Genomic DNA, 19,932 nt, shown 5'->3' with positions numbered 1-19,932 from the left:
CTTGGAACTTCAAATTGAAAGTCGTGACCAAGGTACGATCTTTGTTTTTCGGCTTATTTATTTTATGCATGTGGTATAACGTAATTGTATATATCATAGGAATCATGCATGAGATATCGATAAAATCCTACATTTCTATCGAAGCTGTGCATCTGTTATCTTCCTTTTCCTTTTCGGTGAGATTTCATTTTAAGCTTTCAACAGGTGATGGAGGCCATTCATTATCGTGAATATGGAAAAATTTCCCCTGGAAATGCCTGCATGTAAGCATCAACCAGTTTTACATTCCGTGTTGTTCACTTGTTTTCTCTTATCAACTTTTCTCTTTTGTTTGATCAATTTTAATGGTAAGTGTGGACCTTAATACGATCAAAATAATTGTCTGTAATGCCTTTGGATCAGTTTCTCGATTTTTTATTATAAAATTGACCTCTTAGTCGGTGTTGGTCTCAACCTTGATTTATGTAGTCTGTTGCATGAATGATCATGCATCCAATAGCTTGCCTGTATTTTTGTAGCGTTTCTAACCTGTATATATTTAATGTTTGTACCTTATTGTTGCCGAAAATTTTATCCATTTACCTCTGCTAGCACCATCAAGTCTAGAAAGTGACCTCTATCTCTTCTAAATTCTGTTCGGACTTAGTGTTGTTTCATCCCACATACCTAAGTCGTGTATCCAGCTCCATCTTCCTTATGCAGCTATTTCTTTAATGATGGTTTAGTTTGCTTTTAGGTAATTAACATTATTTTAAGCAAACTTCAATACCAATGATCCCCTTCGACATCTTAATGTAAATCTAAATTGTGTTATCAGATTCTTATCTAGAGTATTCATGATTCATCCTATAGTTGTTTAATTTATTAGACGTTGTATCTAAAGTGAAAACATATATATTTGAGATTTGTTTCACTTGTAATGAACAATTAAATATACTATACCTGACGCCGTCTAGGACTCTAGGTTAAAAGATCTGGACTTTGGTACATGTCATGGTTGTTAAAACATACTGCTTAACTTCAAATTGCAGTGTAAGATATCAGCATAGGGCGTCTAGTTTTAAGGGACTCCAGTACCCAGTACATATGTGACGGTGACAACATTGGAGTTATATATTTCGCGGGAACGTCATATGGCGAACATCAGTGGGTGAACCCTGTTCTGGCAAAGGTAAACCCAACTCGTGCACTCCATATACCAATCTGACTGTTACAACCATTCTACGTTTAATTATCTCAGTTTTTATTTTGCAGAAAATATTTGTGACAGCTAGCAGCCCTGTTTCGAGGTATACCGACCCCAAGGCTTTAGTCTCGAGGACATACCAGGTGTGAAAGTTATTGTCAATGCACAAATTTGTTAGATCCAGATTTGAGATTCTTTTGCTAGCCCAAACGAAAAAAATGCATTTATTTTCTTTAAATAACAATCTTAATAAACTTGATAATCCGCAGGGCACCTCTTTTACTGGACCACGGGTTGAGGACGAAAAGAGTTGTACCTGGTGGATGGTTGACATTGGTCAAGATCATCAGGTTCTTCATCTTGATATAACAACTAATTAGACGTATCGTCTTCTTTTGATCTACATCTTTGCTAATGCTAGATTCATTACCCAAGTTCGTGATCATTGTGTGGCTTATCAATTATGTGATTGTAAAAAATTATCATAAACCCATCCAACCGTTTGCTCAGCGGCTTGCTGATAACCCATTTCACTCTATTTTGAGTCCTCTCCTCCTCTTCTCTCTTCCCTTGCAGCATGTTTTTTTTTTGATAATATATCCCTTGCAGCATGTGGTCTTGTATACATACAAGAAGCATGAAGCTGTTAAAATTTAACCAGACAAACAAAATTGAATGGGTCGTAAATGGCATTTGTGGCGATATCCAAATATTCTACCTTTCTTACCAAACTGGCAATTGTACCCGAAGTTCAACTTCTCTATGGATTGCACATATGTTCTGATCTTTGCATATAAGCTTTCTGAATGGATATATCTTCTTTCTGTTGCTAAATTGATACAGCTCATGTGCAACTATTACACATTGAGACAGATGGTTCTACTGCATATGTAAGATCATGTCTCTTCAGGTAAAAGATCGAACCTCCATCTCTTATCTAACTATGGAAACTATGGACAGATGAATAATGAATTGATGAAAAATGTCTGGGTTTGTTTCAGAGTTCTTTGGATGGTTAGGGCATCTCCAATGGAGAGTGTAAAGCGTATAATGTGTGAAATTTACACTCCTATTTTGAAAAAACTCCTTCCAATGGAGGGGGTAAACCGTATACAATAGCTATTAGTTGTTAAAATTTGGTGGAAATTCCCCTCTCATGTTATTAGCTAATAAGAAACACGGACGTAGCTTTAAATGTCGTTTGTGGGTTTTTTAAGTCCGGACGTCACTTCAACAGACGTGGGAAGTTAAAATATTTCATTTGCGACGGGCCATGACCGTCGCTACGTTTGTTTTCAAATTTTTGAAATACGGACGATAGTTGAAGTGACGTGCGATTCTCTATTTAAATTTTACTTTTGCAAACTTGCAACGGTTAACGTCTGTCGTTTTACTCTTATTTCCACACCACCATTGGAAGAGCCATGAGGTGTATCTTTATTACTTTAAAAATAAGAGTGTAAAATCCTAGTGGCGCCTACATGGAACCTATGTGGAGGTGGAGATTTACACTCTCCATTGGAGATGCCCTTATACATGGACTAGCTTGAGAACACACGATAATGATCAAATGATAAGTAAGCCGGGTCAGTTTGCATCGTGGCCTGTACGTGGTCCTGCTTCATTGCTTCCCTTATATTCTTTTGACAGGTCCTACAACGAGCAGCACAAACAAGTGGAATCTTTGTATTTGCTTCTTAAAATAAAAAGCCTCCGTGATCTGTTGTGACAGTTATTACGTCCTTTTCTAAAGATCATATACTGATACTGATTGTGCAATAAGCAGCGTCCGAGGCATGGAGTGTAACGAAGTTGTAAGTTGTAACATCTTCCTCGGCATACCCTTTGCTATGATAAGCATCATACAGAGTCAAAAGAATTCTGCGTTGAGATGTCGAGAGAGGAATTCGCCCACCATGCCGTAGAAGACTTAGGTACTTTCAGCGCAACCTCGCCAGATTAGTCTTGACTTCGAAGCGCCGCACCACCAAGTCTAATTTTGTGGGCTTTGCTTACAAGAATCGCTGAAATTTTTTTTTTATAAAAAACAAAATCAAGGTTTTGGAAAACCTGGACTAATGCAAGCAACCAACCAGAGAGAGAAAACCCAATCTTGAAAGCTATCAAGATTGAGAGAGATAACCTTTACAGAGATACAACCCTGTAAAGAGATAAGAGTGATCTAGTAAAGTGAGAGACTGAAAGGAGAGATCGTAATCTTCCTTCCCACTTTATATAAAGACGAGCTCTTGTGAAAGTAGGCACCATTGGCCGAACCACAATAAATCTTTGTGTTGTGGTTTGTTTTTACTGCTTTACATTATTATTTGTTGTTAATAGTTGTTTAGCGAGTTGGGCATGTTAGTATATGTTGTAGTTGATATTTGGAATTTGTCTGGAGTTGAATTGTATTTAAATACAAATTATCTGTGTAGTGGGGGAATTGATTGGTATTGGTATAAATCCCAACAAGTGGTATCGGAGCCTTGGTTAGATTAGCCTAGGGTGTTATCCAAATCTTGGTTGGAAGGTGTTTGACAAAACTCCTGAGAGAAGATTTGAGTTTAAATAACTTGTAGAGATGGACAAGTCCATGAACACTTACATGACGAGTCTGAATAGGAAGAACTACACCATCTGGAAAGCCAAAATGGAAGACTTGTTATACTGCAAGGACTTGGCACTACCCATTGAGAATGGGGGAGTAAAACTAGAAAAGATTGATGAGGTTGAGTGGAAAAAGCTTGACAGAAAAGCGATTGGATACATTCGACAGTGGATTGACGACAGTGTCTTTCACCATGTGTCCCAAGAGACTACAACCTTCAGTTTGAGGAAGAAACTCGAAGACTTTTATGAGAGGAAGTCGGGTGGAAACAAAGTGCTGGTCGTTAAGAAGTTTGCCAACATGAAGTACCAAGAAGGTTTTTCAATGTCTGAGCATCTTAACAAATTACAGAATACCATCAATCAGATGCATTTGATGAAGATTGATTTGGGAGACGAAGTTGAGGCTTTGTTTCTATTAGGCTCTCTACCCGAAAGTTGGGAGACATTAGCAGTCTCTCTAAACGGAGCAGCCAAGGATGAAATTGTTACCATGGAGATGGCTACCATGTCTTTGTTGAATGAGGAGACTAGAAGGAGTTCAAAAGGCAGCTCCTCTCACTCAGAGATCCTTTTCACAGAGAAACGGGGGAGAGGTAAAAGCATAAAACCATCTCGTTCTAGAGGTGATGACAAAAGTAAATCTAGGGGTGAAGCTAAAACTCCTAAGGCGTAGAGGCAATGTTACTATTGCAAACCCACCAGGCCACAAAGGGCCACTTCGGATATGAGTAAAACATAAAAAGAACACCGAAGAGGGATGAGAGGAATAAGCGCGGTACATGAAGACATGGTGCGAGGAACGGAAACACGAGGAAAAAGCGCAGAGATACTCTGCGCACTACTCGACGATCTAGTGGGAATCAGGTCGTCGGTTGTAGTGTGTGTTGTCTTAGTACGTCATGTCGGGATCTGAGTGGGTGATAGATCTGGGAGCATCCTATCATGTCATTAATCGCGGGGATTCTTCTTCACTACCTATAGCTGTGGTGAATATGGTGAAGTGAGGATGGGTAACAGTGGTGTCTCGAAGATTATAGGCATTGGAGATGTTCATGTAGAAACCAATGTCGGCTACACCTTGACACTCAAAGATGTAAGACATGTCCCTGACATACGGTTAAGCCTAATTTCGAATGGAAAATTAGATGACGATGGCTTTGTAAACTCGTTTGGTAACAGGGTATGGAAACTGAGCAGAGGTTCCATTGTAGCAGGCAGAGGAAAGAAAACTTGCTCTCTTTACAAAACACAAGCTAGTTTGTGTAAAGCATAAGTAAATGCGGCAGAAGAAGAAGCTTCCTCCGAACTGTGGCATAAGAGACTGTGTCATATGGGTATAAAAGGGATAGAAGTTCTTGCTAAGCAAAAGATTTTGTGAGACATTAAAGGTACACATTTAAATACATGTACTCACTGTTTGGTAGGAAAGCAACACAATGTGTCTTTCTAAAGATTCCCGTCTCACAGAAAGGATAATGTCCTTGAATTAGTGCATACAGACTTATGTGGTCCTATAAAAGTGAAGTCCCATGGGGGAGCTTCATACTTCATGACCTTCATTGATGATGCATCAAGAAAGATATGGGCCATAGTTTGAAGACCAAGGATGAAGTACTTGGCGTGTTTGAGAAATTCCATAGCATGGTGGAAAGAGAGACTGGGAAGTTGTTGAAATGTATTCGCTCAGATAATGGGGGTGAGTAGATTGGGTCGTTTGAAGAGTATTGCCAGAGTCATGAGATTCGTCATGAGCAGATAGTTCCCAAGACACCACAACAGAATGGAATAGCAGAGAGAATAAACCGTACCATTGTATAGAGGATGAGATGCATGCTGTCTCACTCTAAGCTACCTAGAACCTCTTGGGTAAGCAATGCGTCTGACCGTGCATGTGATCAACCTATCGCTGTCAAAGCCTCTAAATAGTGATTATCCAGAAAGAGTATGGTCAGGCAGAGATGTTGATTATGGATACTTTAGGGTATTTGGGTACAGGGCATTTGTGCATATTCCGAAGGATGAGAGATCCAAACTTGATGACAAAGCCAAGCAGTGCATTTTTCTGGGTTATGGAGATGAAAAGTTTGGTTACAAACTCTATGATCCAATTAACAAGAAGGTAATCTGAAGTCGAGATGTTGTATTCTTGGAAGACCAAACCATAGCAGACTTTGAAGAATGTGAGAAGCTACAGGCTTTTACTAATGATCTTGTTGATTCAGAACCAGAAGTTCCTACTGTGGAACGTGCAGAAGGCATTGAGAATACAGAGAACCATGAGTTTGAAGCTCATGATGAGAATCCTATTGCTCATGATGGGATAGAACCTATTGGTATAGAAGATGCAGCTGAGATGCATGGACCACCACCAGAGCAAGCAGAAGTGCATCCTCCTGAGGCACCAGCAGATGGGGCAAGGAGGTCAAACAGAGAGAGACTAGCTTCAACCAGGTATCCACCATATATGCATGTGCTACTATCGGATGGTGGAGAACCTATGTACTATCAAGAGGCACTTGAAGGTACAGACAAAGAAAAGTGGTTGAAGGCCATGCATGACGAGATAGATTCTTTGCATAAGAATCACACTTATGAGTTAGTTGAGAAACCGTAAGGACGAAAAATTCTCAAGAATAAGTGGATATACAAAGTCAAGCATGAGGAGAACAATCCTCACCCAAGACACAAAGCTCGCCTTGTTGTGAAAGGATTTGGTCAAAGGAAAAGGATTGACTTTGATGAGATTTTCTCTCTTGTAGTGAAGATGACTTCTATCCGGGTGATATTGGGTATGACCGCAAATATGAACCTAGAGGTTGAGCAGCTAGATGTTAAGACAGCTTTTCTTCATGGAGACCTTGAAGAAAATGTCTACATGGACCAGCCAGAGGGATTTGAGGTCAAAGGCAAGGAGCACCTAGTATCCAAGCTGATAAAGAGCTTGTATGGGTTGAAGCAAGCACCAAGATAGTGGTACATAAAGTTTGATTCCTTTATGGCAAAGCAAGGATACAAGAAGTCTGCTTCCGATCATTGTGTGTTTGTTCAGAGATTTTCAGATGGGGATTTCATAGTGCTATTGTTATATGTGGATGATATGTTGATAGTTGGCCCAAACATCAACAAGATATCCAAGCTGAAGAAAGACTTGAGTAAGTCCTTTGAGATGAAGGATTTGGGTCAAGCAAAGCAGATAATTGGGATGCAGATCACTCGTGATAGAAAGAGTGGGAAGTTGTGGCTTTCTTAAGAAAGCTACATTGAGAAGGTGTTGAAGAGATTCAACATGGATCAAGCGAAGCCAGTCAGTTGTCCGCTTGGTGGCCAGTTCTGCATGACCAAAGACATGTGTCCAAAGGGTGAGCATGAGCAGAGTCAGATGAAAAAAATTCCTTATGCATCCACAGTGGGCAGCTTGATGTACGCAATGGTGTGTACACGACTGGATATAGCTTTCGCCATGGGCATTGTAAGCCGCTTTATGTCAAATCCGGGTAAGGAGCATTGGGAAGGTGTTAAGTGGATATTGAGATATCTCAGTGGTACTTCCAAATCATGTTTGTGTTTTGGTGGAAATAAGCCCTTACTTGAAGGCTACACTGATGCAAACATGGCAGGTGATGTTGACTCGATGAAGTCAACCTCCGGTTATCTAGTTACTTTTGCAGGAGGAGCAATTTCTTGGCAATCAAAGTTGCAAAAGTGTATTGCCCTCTCCACTACAGAAGCCAAGTATATTGCATCCACTGAGTGTTGTATAGAGTTGCTATGGATGAAGAGGTTCTTCGACGAACTAGGGATAAAACAGAAACAATTTGTAGTTCTATGTGACAGTCAGAGCGCCATCCATTTGAGCAAGAATCCGAGTTTCCATTCTAGATCTAAGCACATACACATGCGTTATCATTGGATTAGAGAAGTACTTGAAGACAAGCATTTGTGTATCGAGAAGATCCATACCGACAAGAACGGGTCGGATATGATGACCAAAGTCTTACCAAAAGGTAAGTTTGATGTTTGTTGTGCTATTGCCGGAATGGTAGCACACTCCTCCTGTTGATTTGGAAATTGCATGGAGGAAGCCCCCCTCACTGTTTGGGAGGGGGAGATTGTTAGATTTATCCCTCACATGAGGAGGAAAGGAATTCATTCTGCGTTGAGATGTCAGAGCGTGACCCGCGCTCAGATTGGCCTTGACCAAGGCGCGACCCGTGCCCATGCCGTAGAAGACCTCCAGTACTTTCAGCGCAACCCGCGCTCAGATTGGTCTTGACCCGAGCGCGACCTACTCCCAAGTCTAATTTCGTGGGCTTCGCTACAGTAACCGCGAAATTTGTTTTTTCCTATAAAAACAAAATCAAGGTTTTGGAAAACCTGGACTAATGCAAGCAAACAACCAGAGAGAGAAAACCCAATCTTGAAAGCTATCAAGATTGAGAGAGATAACATTTACAGAGATACAACCCTGTAAAGAGATAAGAGTGATCTAGTAAGGTGAGAGACTGAAAGGAGAGATTGTAATCCTCCTTCCCACTTTATATAAAGACGAGCTCTTGTGGAAGTAGGCACCATTGGCCGAACCACGGTAAATCTTTGTGTTGTGGTTTGCTTTTACTGCTTTACATTATTATTTGTTGTTAATAATTGTTTAGCGAGTTCAGCATGTTAGTATAGGTTGTAGTTGATATTTAGAATTTGTCTGGAGTTGAATTGTATTCAAATACAAGTTATCTGTGTAGTGGGGGAATCGATTGGTATTGGTATAAACCCCAACAACATCCAGCTCAGCTTTCTGTTGTTTTGTTGTAACCGTTTTCTGACACATCTCATCCTACTCAGCAATAGTTAGTTAGATCGTAGAATTAGAGTATATATAGATGAATGTATTACAAGAATCATTTCAGAGAAATAAATTTCAGTTTTATGTTTTGAGGTTAATCCTCTTCTTCTTCTTTCATTTCTGTTCTTGAATAAGAACATCTTTATGGTATCGGAGCATTCAATTAGGAGCATTCAATTACCTTACGGTATCAAATAGATCCAAAAAAATTCTTCAAATGACAAGAAATAATCAAGTTTCAACTCAAAATCATCATCAAATATCAATTTCAAACTCAACCATGAATCAAGAAACCAACCTAAATGGTGGTGCAAATGGTGTAAATGATCGAATTCCACCAGTGATTCCACCAAATTCACAAGTTTCTAGTGCTTCAATGATGGCTCAGCATTTTCACACTGGGTTTTCTCCAGTTATTGGTTCAATGGCAGTTACTCAAGACACATCATCTTTAGTGAGTTTGTTTCAAAATTTATCTTTTCAGAATATTTCTAATCTTGTTACTGTGAAACTTGATAGAGAAAATTATTTACAATGGAAATCATGTTTTAGACCAATATTGAGACATTTTAATCTTACAAATTTGGTAACTGGTAAAGAAAAGTGTCCTAAAGAATACTTGAGAGATGATATGGGCAATGAAAGTAATCAGGTTAATCCTTTATATTGTGATTGGGTGAGAAGGGATCAAACTCTGTTGATTTGGCTAAATGCCACATTGTCAAGTGATTACTACCCTATGTAGTGGGAGTGTCGACTGCTCATGAACTCTGGAAAATATTAGAGACTAGATTCTCTACTATCTCAACACCACATGTTATGCAGCTAAAAGCTAAGCTACAAGCTCAAAAGAAGGGCAATTTAACTATTACACGGTATCTTCATAATATAAAGAAGATAGCTGATCAACTTGCTGCTGCTGGAGTTCCTGTACAAGAGCAAGATTTAGTGTATCAGATTCTTACTGGTCTTACAAGTGATTATAAACCATTTGCTACCTCCATCAGAACTAGAAAGGATCTAGTTACTTCAGATGAGTTACATGCCTTGTTGCTTAGTGAGGAATTGTCAATGGAAGATCAAATTGGGCATATACAAGATGGAAGTTCACATGCCTTTTCAACAGTAAGCAATTATCATAATCAGAATAATCATGGAGGATATTATAACCATAATGGAAATCAGAGGGGTGCTTATACAGGCAATTGGCAGAATAACAGAGGTGGAAATTTTAGAGGAAATTTTAAGAATGGTGGATTCTCAATTCAATGGTGGCAATTTCCGAGGTTACAATTCAAATTACAGAGGCCATAGTCCAAATTACAGAGGTGGAAATAATAGCTCAAGGGGTCAATTTTCTAATCAAGGTAACAGACCTATTTGTCAAGTATGTGGGAAGACCAGTGTTCTAAAAAATGCTAGGCGATAGTCGAGTGGTGGGAGAGCGCCTAGTGCCTAGGCCTTCTAGGCAGTGCCTAGACGGGCTAGGCGCTAAGCGGTTTTTTTTTTCTTAATATATATAGTAATACACACCTATACTACAAGAAATAAAGAAAATCATTTACCATAACTCAAAAAATAAACACAAACAAATATACTTATTACAAAAATGCGTAATAGTTGAAGAATATCGACTTCATATAAAAACATACTCTTTGTTATAGTGGCATATAATTTACATTAGACTTTAGTCTTTTAAACTCATTCAAATCTTAAGCCTGCACAAGCCTTTAATTTTTGACATTTAATCATTAAAAAAAAACTTGACTAGACCGCCTAGACCCGCCTATCCCACCTAGTCGGTCTACCGATTTTTTAAACGACTTGGGCCTAGGCGAGTCGGTTGGGCACCGCCTAGCACCTAGAGACCCGCCTAGACTGATTTTTAGAGTAGTGGGGAAGACAGGTCATCTTGCAATTGATTGTCATCACAGAATGAGTCATTCTTATGTTGGAAGAATTCCTCCAGCCAAGCTAGCTATGATGGCTAACATTGCTGACAGTAATGCAGACTCTTCTGGATATAATTTTTCTTACAATGATCATACTACTGCTACTTCAAGTTCTTATTCTGCTTATAATGAGAATGATGGGAATATGGGTTTTTCTTCTTATGGTGATCATTTGTCTCATGGTGGACCAAGTTCAAGCTCTGTCAATTATGATGACTTCTCATATGCAAGTCAGGGATTGGCTCAGAATCATTTTGCTTTAGATTTTCCTTATGCATCAACAACAAATTATGCTTATCATGCACCAACAACAAATTATGCTTCTCATGAATATTCTTCAGGATCTACACCTACTTGGTAAGATGATACTGGAGCATCTCATCATATTACATCTGATATTTCAAATATCTCTGCACCATCTTCTTACCAGGACACTGATAAGGTGTTAGTTGGCAGCGATCAAGGTTTGCTTATTCAAAACATAGGCTCTTCATTTGTTTACCCTAGAAATTCAAAATCTTGCTTCAAAATGCATGGTATTTTGCATGTTCCACAAATCACATGCACACAATCTTTTATCAGTTCATAAGTTTGTTACAGATAACAATTGCTCACTTACCTTTTATTCTAATGGTTTTGTTGCCAAGGACAATATCTCACAAAGGATCCTTTTCAGAGGTAAAACTGAAAATGGACTATATCCATTCACCTTCATTTCAACTTCTTCTTTACCTCCTTCATCACTTCTCAGTCATAAAGCTTCTTATTCTACCTGGCATCAAAGGCTAGGGCATCCTTCACCTCAAGTTCTACATCAAGCTCTAAGACAAATTAAGTTGATTGTAGAACAATCTCATGCATCTTCCTCCTTTTGTAATGACTATCAGTTAGAAAAAAGTCACAAGTTATCTTTTTCTTCTTCAGTTGGTAAAACAACAGTTTCTCTGAAAATCTTACATATTGATTTGTGGGGGCCTTCTCCTATATGTTCAATGAGTGGTTGTAAATACTTTGCAACTATTGTTGATGACTATTCAAGATTTTGTTGGATCATTCCTCTTGTGCTTAAATCAGATTTCTATAAACTTTTTGTCTCTTTTAAAGTGTATATTGAAAATTAATTGAATTTGAAATTGAAGTGTGTCAGAACTGATTGTGGTGGTGAGTTCATTAGTCATGATTTTCAATCCTATTTAACACAATGTGGTGTTAAGCATCAATTTTCTTGTGCATACACTCTAGAACAAAATGGAGTGGTAGAGAGAAAACACAAACACATTTTAGAAATGACTAGAAGCCTTTTTGCTCAATCTAATATACCTATGCAGTTCTGGATTGAAATTGTTCAAACATCAATTTATCTCATTAACAGACTTCCCACTCCTTCTCTTAAAAACACTTCCCCTTTATAGAATCTTTTTCAACTTCTCCCTGATTATTCTATTCTTAAATCCTTTGGTTGTAGCTGTTTTCCTTGGCTCAGACCTTATGCTCATAACAAGTTTGAAATGAGGAGTAAGCATTGCGTTTTCTTAGGTTATAGTCTTGAACATAAAGGTTACAGATGTTTAGATCCTTTGACTGGTAAAGTTTTTGTTTCACGACATGTTGTCTTTAATGAAACAGAGTTTCCTTTTAAGTCTAATATTTTCAAGAATTCTGTAATTTTCCCTACTCTATTCCCTACTCTTTTCAATTTTTCCAAAAATCCTTTCATTATCATCAAACTCAATCTTTAACTACTTCTACATCAGTCAATTCTATGATCAATTCATCCTTATCTCCTGAGTCTTCACCCCGTGTTTCTTCCAATAATCATGTCATGCAAACAAGATCAAAAGGTGACATATTCAAACCTTAATCTTGCATGGCCACTAAACATCCCTTACCATTAGCCCTATCCACTACAGTTCAAAAACTTCCACCTACACCTACTACATTCAAACAAGCTATACAAGATTCTCAGTAGAGACAAGCAATGGCAACAGAATTTAATGCCTTGTTGAGGACTAATACATGGAGTCTAGTTCCTTGTGATCATAGTCAAAATTTAGTGGATTCAAAGTGGGTTTTTAAGTTAAAGCAGAAGCCAGATGGGAGCATAGATAAACATAAGGCAAGATTGGTTGCTAGAGGGTTTAGTCAAGAAAAAGGTGTCAATTTCACTGAAACCTTTAGTCCTGTTAGAAAACCAGCTACTATAAGGATGATTTTATCATTAGTTGTTCAACATGATTGGGATATTAGGCAACTCGATGTTACTAATGCTTTTCTCCATGGACATTTGAAAAAGGAGGTTTATATGCAACAACCTCAAGGTTTTGTGGATGCAGAAAAGCCAACACATGTATGTAAGCTTCACAGGTCCTTATATGGGCTCAAACAAGCACCTTGTGCTTGGTATGAAGAATTGGTTAAAGCACTTGTTTCTCATGGTTTTGTTACATCAAAGGCAGATCCTTCACTGTTTATCAGAGTACAAGATCATACTACACCATATATTCTGGTATATGTAGATGATATATTGATTACAAGGAACTCATCTATTTATTATTCTTCCTTAATTCATAAACTTAGTCATACATTTGTCATGAAGGATCTTGGCTCAGTTTATTTCTTTCTGGGAATGGAGGTCAAGAGAGATTCAAAAGGACTATTTCTGTCACAAACTAAATATATATACGATCTTTTGGAGAAAGCAAAAATGACTGGAGCAAAACCATGTTCAACACCCTGCTCAACATCTATTAAACTTGATCCGGCCTTATAGTGGTGATCCTCTTCCAGATCCAACTGAGTAGAGATCACTTGTTGGAGGACTTCAGTATCTCACGTGGACCAGACCAGATATCTCATTTTCAGTGAATAAAATTTGCCAATATATGCAGCAACCAACTACAAATCATTATGCTACTGTAAAGAGATCGTTGAGGTATCTTAAAGGTACTATTGATAAGGGTATCTACTTTCAAAAAGGTTCAGGTCAAATTACAGCATATTCTGATACAAATTGGGCAGGAAATCCAACTGATAGAAGGTCTGTAACTGGTTTTTGCATTTACTTTGGTTCTAATCTAATTTCATGGTGTGCAAAGAAATAATCCACGGTTTCAAGATCAAGTACAGAATCCGAATACAGAAGTCTTGCATATACAGCTGTCGAGATTTATTAGTTATGCATTTTGCTGAAGGATCTTCAAGTACCACTTAGGCATCCACTTGTGCTTTGGTGTGACAACATTAGTGCCATTTCTTTATCAAGCAATCCTATCTTTCATGCAAGAACCAAACACATAGAGGTAGACTACCACTATGTCAGAGAACTGGTCATCAACAAGCTTCTGGACATTAAGTATATATGTACAACTGATCAAACTGCTGATGTCTTCACAAAGGGATTATCTACTTCACGATTTCTTCAGTTAATTTCCAAGCTTACAGTTCGAGTATAGTATCTCCCTTCAGCTTGAGGGAGGGTAATAAGCATCATATAGAGTCAAAGGACTGAAGACATCCAGCTCAGCTTTCTGTTATTTTGTTGTTCGGTTTCTTGACTCTCGGCTGGGATTCGATTTCAGGGGTATAAATCGAGGGTCACAATTGCCTCCACATGACATTATGGCAATAAATAAAATCGTAAATGTGTAACCCTTCGTGTTGAAACCTTTCATTCTCTGAGATTAGAATTTAATTGGAACTTACGTGAAAAACTTCGAAACCTTTTGGGTTCTCCCTCCACCTCTCAGTGTTTTGAGCACAGCGCGATTAGAAATTAATTTGCAAAAACAAACTTTGGTTCTCCTTTCGTTCCATCTCCCCACCTTAATAAAAAAAAAAAAAAGCAATTAGTTTCGATACTGAGATCTTTTTGTGTTCCGGCAAGCTTTACTACCAATTTGTGCTTTCATTTTAATTGATGGGGTTGAAAAAAGAGCAAAATACTACCAAATTGAGGAAACAAAAAAGAGCAACGGTCAGAATTGTTTGATTGTTTGTTTCAGAAAATTCGACTGAACTTCCTATTTTATAGTGAAGTATGCCTAAGTGTTCATATTATTCTTTAATCATTCATTCTTTTGTTGCTTATCAATTTCTTTTTCTGTGTGAACATATAATGCTAGTTTATGTAACCTTTTGTTGGGCTATTGCCGAAGTGGCTGTATGTGCATGCATGTAAATGGTTTAAGGAGCAAGGACCTCAGTATTGATCAAGTTTATCAAGTTTAAGATTTTCTGTTTATATGTATATTTTTCCATTCAATACCAATTTTCTAGTAGATTGCTTTCACTTATCCAATTTTGTTTTGCAATGCAGGTTTCACATAACAGGTTAGTATTTAACTACTGGAAATTAGTACTTTTGTTGTGTTTGTCTTATATTATGTTTCTTTATTGATGTTTGCATTTGATTGCACTGCTGTAGAATCATCTCCTCTGAGGGATCTTTGCTCAAGGAATCAAACGAACAAGTAACAGTTGCCCAATACATGGTAACCAACTTCTTCTTTATTTCCTTCTCTTTTTTCTTATCAGAATCTTCCTAATTGTTTTAGAAATCCAATCCAATAGTTGTGTTTAAACTTTTAGGATATTTCGTGTTACGTGCATGATTGATTTCATTGATTTCATCTTCATAAATGGTATGGTATATTCTTTTTGTGTTTTTGCCCAATGATTCTCTTTTGTTAAGTAGATTTCACTATGAAAAATATGTTGGCAATATCAGAGGCGGAGTTATTTTGTTTTTTTGTAGCAAATGGATTGCTTCGACTATTTTCCCAAGCTAAGGCTGGGGACTGGTGGATTCCTTTCTAAAATATTATTTTTTGGAATTGTGTCGTTTATTTTGCACGTAATTGGTTCTGTTTCGGCAAACTTTTTTCAATTAACATAGATAGAATGAGTGAACTTCAATAGAAATTATGGTGGATATTCAAAGTTAAATCAGTTATTTCATTTTACGTTATTTTTCTTATTAGTTTTTTGATTGCCTATGATATTTCAAGGGAGAATACATCTTTCTTCAGGTTTAAGTGGCCATCTCTGGCCTATTACAGCCTATTGACTATTGCAGCACAACATCATATCAAGTTAAACCATCAATTCTGGTAATTGGTTTGGTTTTGGGGTTTTTGTTTTTCTGGGTAAGTGCAATTTTGTTATTTTACTACAAACAATGATTATCTTTTTCCATTTACCTTTTGTTGTACTTCATTTGCTATTAGCATAATTTAAATATATGGAGAGTGTCATGGTTTAGCTTATCTATATATATTTAAAATTTTGAACTTTGCGGCTGAAGTTGAGCGTTGAGCCTAAGTTTAAGTTATGCACAATCAAGGGTTCAAATGATGTAGCAATTCCTTGGGAATGGGTTGTCATTGAAAACAATGACTTTTGTACCCCGAACAATTTTTTTTCCATTCAATTTAATTTTTCCATTGTGATGCCCTCTTTGCAGTACCCCCTTTATTATTTGCCTATTTTTATTATGTGGAGTTTTAATGTTCGATCATCGATCTTTTTGCCTATTTTTTTTGTTTTAGGTCATGCTTATTGCTGGGAGACCTGTGATCACTTCAGAATGCTTAGCGCATAGTGAAATAGATGAAAATGTATGGGTCAAGTAAGCTAATCAAATTAGCACTGGGTCTTTCAGTCCACTATCTACGAATTTAAATTTGGTCAAGGAGCTATACAATCTTGGACCAAGAATGTTAGTTATACTGGGTTTCTCATGGGGTGCTTGCCATAGATAATAAGTTCACTTTGTTTAAGTTGTTCAATGGGGTGCTTACCATATATATACAACGGAAATGTTTCTTATACCAAAATTTTGATTTGTGATAATGCCATATATATCATTGCTTCCATGTCATGAACTATTTCAAATTACAGGCTGATGGGTTTGTTTTGGATCCACTTATTGTATTGATCTCCACGTGGTATACCTTGACACTAAAAATTAGTCACATAAAATTTCTTTTCATTGGGGGGTTTCTCCTAATTTGTTTTGTAGCTAGATTATGTTGTTACATTATTTGTGAAAATTTACTCTTTTGTGAATGTTGAGCATTGCAGGGATAATTTAGGTGTATACAAAGGAAAACCAATCTTTTGTTATCTACAAAATTTTCCCAGCTACTATGGATGTTGATGACACACTTACAAAAGAAGTGATTGATGAGGTATACTTCTGTTCCCTTTATTTAAAAAACAATATTGTTTCACCTTCATTAAACTTATTGCGGTTAAATACACAATATGGAATCTTATTGTGGAGGCACCGATTTAGAAGATGCAGTAACATGGAAAAGAGGTTTCAAGCCAAGATATGGAATATGAACTCCACCAAGCTAAAAAATCAAGGGTTTAGTAGTGGGTCAGCATTTATTCAACCCTTTGGTCCAATCCAGACAAGTTTTTTTTGGTTTATCGTTTAAAAATGAATCATCATAAAATCACATGACTATCTTATCCCTGATGTAGGACATGTGTGCTAGGCAACTACACAATCTTGCCATTTCCTTCCTACTTCACGATTTGGGATTTCGTGCTTCGAAGTTGGAACTCATTTTGCTTGCGACGTCTACTTTTTAGTTTACTATTTCTTCAAGTCGTCTACATTTACAGTTTTCTGTGCATTTAGAACTTTCTGTTTTGAATCTGGTGTTGGCGTTATTCCTTTAACTTAAACACAGGAATGAATGATGATTGCTTAAATATTTCTAGCGAAGGGTACCTTTTCTGTGTGTACTTTACTTTGATGAGCATATGGGTTTTGCTCATTTATTCTTCTAGGCTTTCATAACCCCCCACCCCCCACCATAAAAACACCCGCACACACCCACACACCCAAAATATACATAGATTATTGATTATTTCATATCATACGCTACTTTATCCCCTCACCAACAAAGAACCACTACATACAGTATTGTTCCACCAATCAAACAGGTTATTACAACTTTAAAAATTCAGGATGTCTTTTAAATTTTATAGTTGGCCCTTAAATTTATTGAACTGTCTTTTACTAGAAACAAAACAAATAGTCACTGCTACCAAATTGACTCATCAAATTAAATACATAGGGTTTTTTTCATTTCCAAGCTTACTGGCGTACTTGCAACAAACAATACTCCACTTTCCAATACCAACACTTCAAGTTGTTATAATTCTTCACTATAATGAAACTCATTTGTACTTATGGTAATAGTAACTCATTTGACATGGGGTTACACTTTTAATTATAATGTTACGCTTTGTCCACCTCTATAAATTGCATGGTCTACAAAAAACAAGTGCATTGGTCTGAAAGGTATGGTTCTCTATTAAAAAAAAATTCTACTACTGTAAAGCATCTTCCCTTCAATCTAACTTTTATTTAGGATAAATGGTCAACTAACATTCTCCCCCTTGTACAAATTTAACAGCTTAAAACACAGTGTACTCTTGGTCAACTAACATTCTCCCCCTTGTACAAATTTAATAGCTTAAAACACATTGTACTCTTAGTCAACTAACATTCTCACTCTTGTACACGTGGGCATAACCCGATAACTAGGATATTGTGTCTTTAGCGGGGGGGAAGGTGTTTCCAAATATGTGGTGGGGTACTTGCAGGATTTTCAGTATGGGGTCGGTGTCCCTGGTTTTCAGAATGCCTTTAACATGGTTGATTGGACTACTATGTTGAGAGAGGTTCGCATTCATTGCCCTGCTATTGTTCCTTAGGTCGAGTATTTGTATTGTCAGCCTGCAAGATTATACTTGGGGGATGATTACATTTGGTATGCTTCTGGGGTTCAGCAAGGTGATCCTTTGGGTCCCCTTCTCTTTGCACTTGTGTTACACCCTCTAATCCTACAGATCTAGTCCAATTGTCAGTTATTACTCCAGGCTTGGTATTTAGATGATGGAACTGTTATTGGGGATACATAACAGGTGGTGGCAGCTCTGCGTATGATTCAGGAAGAAGGACCTTCGTATGGGTTAGTTCTTAATGTGGCTAAGACTGAGATATTTTGGCCATCACTGGATCCACGTCGCTTTAGTCCCGATCTTTTTCCTTCAGATTTATCCCGGCCTCATATGGGGTCAGGTTGCTTGGAGGGGCAGTCAACACTGATTCTTCTTTTGTAATGAGCCTTGCTCGCAAGCGTGTTGAAAAGGCTATGACTTTGATGGACCGTTTAGCTGTATTGGAGGATCCACAGTGTGAGTTAGCACTCTTACGAGCTTGTGTTAGGCTCTCCAAGTTAGTCTTTGTGATTCATACTTGTCCACCGTCATTTTTTAGGGATGCGGCTAAGACGTTTGATCAACACCTTCGCATGGTTCTGCAGGGTATTATAGTTTCTGATGGCCCTGGCTTCGGGGATTTGCAATGGCGTTTAGCAACGCTTCCATTACGCCTTGGTGGGTTAGGTATCTATTGTGCATTTGATGTATGTGCTTTTGCTTTTGTGGCCTCCCGTTTTCAGACTTTAGAGCTTCAGAACCACATTCTTAGGAGTTGTGGTCCAGTGCCTATGGGTGAGATCCTTGATGATGCTACCAGTGTATTGCGTCTCTGTCTTCCTGATTTTGACCTTCATTCTATGGCTGTGAATGCTACCGTCCCCTCAAAACCACAAAAAGTTTTGGCGGAAGCTTTCTACGGTAAGATTGTTGTTAGTCTTGAAAGGGAGTTTGAGTTATCTACTCGTCAAAAAGCAGTCATTGGATGTTTGCAGTCGGAACATGCAAAAGATTTTCTACTTGTTATTCCAATGGAGGGACTTGGACAGTGTATATCACAGGTGGAGTATCGTGCCATTCTCCGATACCGTCTTATGATTCCTCTATACTCTGATGGTGGTCTTTGTCCTGTATGCAAAAAGAGTAAATTAAATGCTTATGAAGACCATATATGCACCACATTGTAGACATTTTCTAGGTTTATTTTAAATACTGACATGATCATGTTAGAGACATTTTGTGTGATGCATTTTGGAGGGTTGGAGTACAAGTGAAGAAAGAACCTCCTGTTAACTTTCTCACTGATCCGAATGAAGGTAGATCGACACTTCGGCCTGCGGATGTCTTGATTTACAGTTGGTCTGAGGAAAAACATACATGTGTGGATGTAATTGGGGAATGGTGGCTTTGAGGTGGGAGAAGCAGCTAAGAGAGCAGCGACAGGGAAGATGGAGAAGCATGAGGAAGCTTGCAGGGCTAACCAACATTATTTCATTCCGTTTAGTTTCGACACTTTCGGTTTCTTGGAATAACAGTCTGTTGAGCTCTTCAAGAGACTTCAGAAAGTTATGGATAGTAATGTTATGACAGCTAGTTCTAACGAG

The 19,932-nt window shown here is 37.9% G+C and overlaps 1 long non-coding RNA gene across 2 annotated transcripts; it reads left to right on the top strand.

Annotated features, from left to right (window-relative positions):
• Positions 1-542: 542 nt before the first annotated feature.
• Positions 543-17,311, top strand: LOC147503127 (uncharacterized). 2 transcript variants are annotated; one of them, XR_015220122.1, is made up of 11 exons: positions 543-736; positions 1,032-1,171; positions 1,255-1,329; positions 1,456-1,536; positions 2,030-2,096; positions 14,904-14,917; positions 15,012-15,078; positions 15,616-15,732; positions 16,135-16,214; positions 16,670-16,776; positions 17,078-17,311. It is a non-coding gene; the product is annotated as an uncharacterized LOC147503127 (long non-coding RNA). The 2 variants fall into 2 exon arrangements; XR_015220123.1 differs by lacking the exons at positions 14,904-14,917; positions 15,012-15,078; positions 15,616-15,732; ... (1 more) ...; positions 16,670-16,776; positions 17,078-17,311 and adding an exon at positions 2,188-2,685.
• Positions 17,312-19,932: the final 2,621 nt, after the last annotated feature.

This window comes from Coptis chinensis, chromosome 4, assembly GCF_015680905.1.
Source record: "Coptis chinensis isolate HL-2020 chromosome 4, ASM1568090v1, whole genome shotgun sequence".
Taxonomy (NCBI): domain Eukaryota; kingdom Viridiplantae; phylum Streptophyta; class Magnoliopsida; order Ranunculales; family Ranunculaceae; genus Coptis; species Coptis chinensis.
This window is presented reverse-complemented; position numbering and strand designations above follow the sequence as displayed.